Below are 6491 nucleotides of genomic sequence, written 5' to 3'. Positions count from 1 at the left end.
ATTTGCAATCCCTATTTAATGTACAGCGCTGCGTAATATGTTGGCGCTATATAAATCCTGTTTAATAATAATAATAATAATAATAAAGTGTACCGCAGAACCATCCACGATGACTTCACAACCATACACACAATAGATAGCAAACGATCCTCGAGGCGAATGACAGCGATGGATGAGGAAGCTTGCTGGAAACGAACCACTGTCCTGGGGGATCTGATTTGGCAATGATCTTTGCTATCTAATGTGTGTACATTCAGTCAAAGAGCAGTTCACTTTCTCCAGTACACGTCACTTCCGGCATCATTCAAACAATCGTATCTAGCATCTGTACATTATTAGAGGATTATATTTGAACAATCGTATCGTTACAGTATGTACAGAATCATGCACTATATGATCGTTTAAAATAATTGTGAATAATCGTTGATCGGTCATTAATCGTTCATTTTCCAGCAATAATTATTGCACATGTGTACGTAGCCTAATACTGTTAAGATTATTTGATGAAATCCATGACAATGTCATTTAGAACTTGTTTTTTCCATGTTCTCTATTTTTATAAAAACTTATTAAAACATTGAAAAATATAATAGGATAAATATCTCATACATTTTGGGGGCTACAAGAATCCCCAATCCTTAGGGCTTTAAAGCAGTTGGAATCAGTGGAAAAAGATGAAATTTACGTGTTGTGTTGCACACTTTTGTTGAAAACATTAGCTCACTGGTGGTACAGATTAGTTTTAGTGGCTTTTTCTGCCTCTGCTTGTGACAAAGAGATTTGTGAAAAATGAAAATTTGTCTTCAAAGGACAATTGTTTTCATTTACAGAGGGGAATTTTCCACATTTTATAGAGATTTTCTGTTACTTTCTCTTGTGCCTCTAGAAAATTGTTGATTTTTTTGAGGGATACAAATCAAAGTATACCCCTGAAAACAAGTAAAAGCAAAGCGGACAGCCTCAATTTACAGTGATTTTTTTTATGGTTCAGCATGTTGGAAAATCTGAAAAAATAAAGCCGTAGCGATAAGGAAGCCACCTTCTGGAAAATTACAAGAGATTTTTAAACCTGTTGCACAAACTGGGAAACCAACTCTTGGTTGGTATGGTCTTTAAAATAGCTATATAAAATAGATCTTTGCAAGAAACCATTATTTTTTTATGTTCTGGCCAGGTTTTGTAACATTTTGCACTAATATGCTAAGGAGCGACTGAACATTTAAATGCGATCATGTATGATTCACCCATGTAAGGTTCCCCCATTCCCATTCATTTGTTAATCTTTATATCTTTTTTCCATTCATAATTTAATGTGTTTGGGAACCATGCCACAGATACATTTGTATTTTTTTTCTTTTTTTGGATGCCAACTGATTTCAGTAATCACAACTGTAATTTGCCTGAATGACTCATCTGCCTTCTGCTGTATTCATCTATACACTTACATCATCCTTGGAGATCATGAGCCTCTTTTATAACTCCTGAATGAATGAGCTAATTGCATCCTGTAGAGCCAGCATAATACAGAAAAATTATATTTACATTTCACTTAGACCGAGTAAAACAGCTTTGCTTAACTATGTGCAGGGAACACACCTACTATGCAGACCTGTTTCTACACAGGTACTATGAGAAGTATGGAGGCTGATGCCCTTCAGAAAACTCCAACTGCCTGGCTGTCTCTGCAAAATACAGCCAGTAAAGTAAGAATTAGGTCGGATTTCCTGATGGGGTAATGACAATAAGTATTAAATAATGTTTATGCCCTACTGATAATAAGCACCTATTAAAGACTAAAGAACAAATTGCCTTACTGCCTAGAAGTACCTGCACATACCTGCTTCAGAAAGCTTGCAGATACAACCAGATGTACCCCCATTCTGACAGATAAGACTTGGCACTTGGGAAAAAGCCCTTTTAAAGCCCAATTCATCTAATATTGGTCTATTAGTATTATGGGCTGCCTCAATGGCTATAAGCGAATGTGCAGGACTGCTCCTGTGCATGGTTATTTCCCTGAGCATGTTGCATTGGTGCCACATGTAAGCACACGCATAAATGCATGCACACATGTACCAGCTGCACTAGCACAGGTAAGCTATTTAAGCACCTCCATTCCTCTGTTGCTAACTGGTCTTTAGAAAATCCTGTGCCTGAGTTGATCTCCACATATTGTTTGCTTCTTCCTTTCTTCCTGCCTGTTCCCTGCCCTACTTACTGATTTGTGCTACATTCAGTCAGCAAATGGAGAAGCTTGGCTACCTGTGACTTCATCCATTCATTAGCATCCATGCCCTGTGCCTCTGTCTCTATTACCAGGATCACCTGAGCCAGAGAGGCAAGTGTGGTTACCCTCATCTTTTTGGGCGTCTACCAATACATGATACTGGTGTTTGATGCTAAGCCCTTCTATTGGTATAAAGCAATGCTGGGCTGCCTCACTGGCAATATGAATGTGTAAGAGGTTAGACGGGGGAAGCAAGTTTTCACCAAGAGTGTCATTAACAGCCTGGGCTTCCAAAAAGCAGGTTGCATCATGCTATAGATCATTGTTCTTAGATGAGTGTCAAAGCACAGCCTTATCTAGCATAACTTCTGCTTTAGTTCCCTATGCAGTTTGCATTCATTTATAGGTCTCATTTCACCCTCATTCTGAGAATGGACATTGAAAGGTGAAGCAGCACACTGAAAAGTTTATCTCTGTCATGTTGATTACCCCTCCTATTGGCAAGCTTCTTACACTATAGCACACCTGATTGGTTACTCGTTGCTCTTCCATCACCCCTCTTCCTTGCTGAGCTCTACTATACAAACTTAAAAACTTTAAGAGGATGAAAGCAAGTCAAATTCAGTTACACTGTTGCACTTAAAAATGCATTGAATCATGTATTATTGATTACAAAATTAATTTGGAACATTTAGAACATATAGTGTTCTTCAGGATTTATACACAATATCACCTCATAACACATGTAAAATGATTGCTAGGACATTTGTATTACGTTGTTCCTTGATACAATGCACACACAGAACCCTACTTTTGTAATTTCATAAACTCTGTTTATGCCTGCAGTGATGAAGAAATTACAATATTCGAATGAATAAAAATATGAACTTAAAAGGTTCATGTAATCAATGCCCATTGAAGCCTTGATCATACAAAAAAGTAGTTGATAGCAAGCAACAAATTAAGTTGTGGATAGGGTAGAAAAGGGTAATAACCTCTGCTAAATTTTCATGTCAACTGTGTTCCCTCTTGGGAGATTCACTCACTCAATTTGTTCTGATTACTACTCTAATTGTGACAAAAGTAATGGTAAAACCCAAATTTTACCAAAATATCCAAATTAGCAAACAAAGATAAATCTCACCAATGGGACACATGCATGGCAAAGTGACAGGGTAAAGTAAGTGCCTACATCCCCATCCCTCACTACCTATACCTGCCTTGTGTTCATTCTTCTGCAAACTACCTTTCCCTGCCAGAGCAAAGAAAAATACAAACTATATCTTAGTATAGGGGGAGCATATAATGATTCCTCCACCTTGCATGATGCTCGAGCAGTCAAGCACCAAGACCCATTGATTTTGCATTCATAGGGGTTATCCTTTTATAAGATTAGTCCAAACCAGCTCAGAACTTATGGGACCTTGATTTTCTCTGATGGGGAAAAAAAGAAATGTGAAACTGAAGGGCAGTGCAAGCAGAAGGGGGGCAGGAAATTAAGTGAACCTTCTGCTTATGTCTTGTACAGGAAAAGGTACAGGTTCTTTTTATTTTGACCCAACCATTAAAAGTAGGTTGTGTATGCAGGGCAGATTTAGCTGACAGAAGACCAAGACTCTACCCAAATAATCTATCCAAGAATTCTACCCAAAATTAGGCAAGAGATGACTCCCATTGTATTGCTAGGAGCGGCATACAATATAATCAATGCATCAGGCAACTGATCTTTTACATATGACAGTAGTGAAAAGTGCCAGGAAAATGGACAGAGAGGTGAACTGAAAAGCAATAGCAGAACAGCAGTAAAGGGTATATATTTAATGTTGATATATAAAAAATGTTTACATATATAAAGATAGATATACACACACAGGGGGCAGTTCCAATTATTAATACTTATAAAGTATTACGAATACTTGTGCAATATATGTGGTTCTTCTCCATGGATGGTCTTGATATCTAAAGAAAAGAAGGAGTGGTACTTGTATTTGTATGCCTCTATCTGCTATGTTTTTTATACACACCCTGCACAGTCATGTTTGTACAGGCCTTTAAATTGTCAGTTGTATGCAACCTAAGACAGCAACTAAAGCTCTGACCAAGTGTTCCATAGAAATAAAGGAGACCTAAAGAAACATATCTCTACATGGTTGTGTATCAAATATTTTAGTATAATTGAGCAAACAACCCACCATGATTACTAATGCGAATGTTTATGAACTGGAAACATGTTGAGCAACTTTGTGTAGCAGGTTACCTAATCTTGATTGATCATATTATGATATGGCCTGCTAGAAAGAATTGTATGTGCTGGAAAAAGCAAATTATAATAAAAAATGTTTCATTCTTTCTTTGGAATGTGTTAAAAAAATAATCGCAATACAAAAAAAAGCAAAAATGTGTTTTTTAAAAAAGGTATAAATACAAAAGTGTAACTAACAGCATTTTTTTTGCATTTCAAGTAATATAAAAATGTAACCCTTGTAGGTATTTACTACTCTTAGGACCATTTCAGACTTGAGGCTGACTTCAGCGTTCTATTGCAGACTTAGCTGCACTCCCAACACTTTTGCACATGGCTGTTGTTGCAGTAGATTGCTGAGTAGTTCCTAAAAGTGACATGTCGCTTCTGGCTGAGCAGTTGCTTTTCCTTCTCTGGGGGAAAAGCCATACTTTACATGAAACTGTACTCGACTGCTTGACAAAGTGATTGGTATACGCTGTCGTTGACAGCATAGTTGAAGAGGCTGTTAGTAGTTGAAAATCTGTTCTATGAGTATTATTATTAATATTAGCCAGTATTTATATAGTGCCAACATATTACGCAGTGCTTTTTAGTTCATTGTTTTATATATTGCAGTATTGCAGGGTTTCTTCTTCTGATATTTCCTTTCCATTCGTCCTTTTGACTATTGTCACCAGGACAGATAGGGGAAAATCCAAAATATTACAGTTGTCACTTAAAAAGGAATATAAAGAAAATTGTTAAGTTGGGGAAACTTGGTAATAATTGTTTAGGAAAGGACTTCCCCATAGCTTGTAGTCTGTATATCTCCAGGACCAGTAAGAGGAAATCTCACCAAGAGTCATATACTGCCCAATCTACCCTAAACCTAAATTAAAAGCTTTATATAGAAATACATGTCAAAAGATAAACGTACCTCCAAATAACTTCTGGCTATGGATCTCCTAGCAGCCTTCAGCAATCAGCGAGTTCACTTGGTTATAAATAGGGCTGATCACAGAGAACTATTCCTGGACCCATCTCCATCTTTCAAAATCCAGACTCCATTATCTAGAGCACCAGAGCTGAGGAACACTGCTGGTCTAAAGCTACGTACACACTTCCAATTATTATCGTCGGAAAACGAACGACGAACGTTCCTGCACGATATACACGAACGATCGTATAGCACCGATCCTGCACATAGAGGTAACGACACGATCGTTCATAGATATTGTACACACAATAGATACGATCGTTTAAGCGATAGAGGAACTATGTGCACGACAGGAAAGTGAACGGACGTTCGTTCATCACGCATGCTCTGAACATGGACGATCAATGAACGACCGTACACACGAACGATGTTCAACGATCGTCGTCCAATCCGATCCGCCGGTCCGGTCGTTCGTTTCCAGCGACTTTCCTCGTTCGTCGGCGTCGTTGGTTACTTTTTTACGAACGATTTTTTGCCCAATCGATCGTTCGTCGTTCGATTGGAACGATAAAAATTGGAAGTGTGTACGCACCTTAAGTAGTGACAAGCCTAAGCAATAATATTATATTTAACAAATAATTTTGATGTGGCGGTGGATTGATTCTGTAGGTGAAACTACACTTATCTTTTAAACGTTTAGCATTTAAGCTTCATTTCTCAATTCCTAAAAATGGAGAACCTCTGCTTGGAGGCATCTTTAACCTTGTACTAACTCTAAAGGGGAACTTCAAAAGGGTCATGACCTCCTTTTATTAATGACCAAAATTCATTGCAAAGTGGTTTTAGAGAGATTGCAGAAAGTTAAGCAGAAGATTCTGGTGGTGGGGTAAGTTCTATCACTACAAACTGGTTGCGATCTTTGTGTATTTTACAGCAGGAGAATAACCCAAAACTAAGGTGAGAAGGAACAGAGTTTGCAGGAATAATCCAGCTTGTGATTCAGCTCACCATAAAATTACACTTCTGCACTAATCACTAATTGCCAGGACAAGTTGAATAGTCCACAGGGGGTGGTTGTAGCAGATATATCTATATTCTTTCCC

This window comes from Pyxicephalus adspersus, chromosome 3 (assembly GCF_032062135.1).
Source record: "Pyxicephalus adspersus chromosome 3, UCB_Pads_2.0, whole genome shotgun sequence".
NCBI classification, from domain to species: domain Eukaryota; kingdom Metazoa; phylum Chordata; class Amphibia; order Anura; family Pyxicephalidae; genus Pyxicephalus; species Pyxicephalus adspersus.
The sequence above is the reverse complement of the archived record's forward strand: the minus strand, read 5'-3'. Positions refer to the sequence as shown.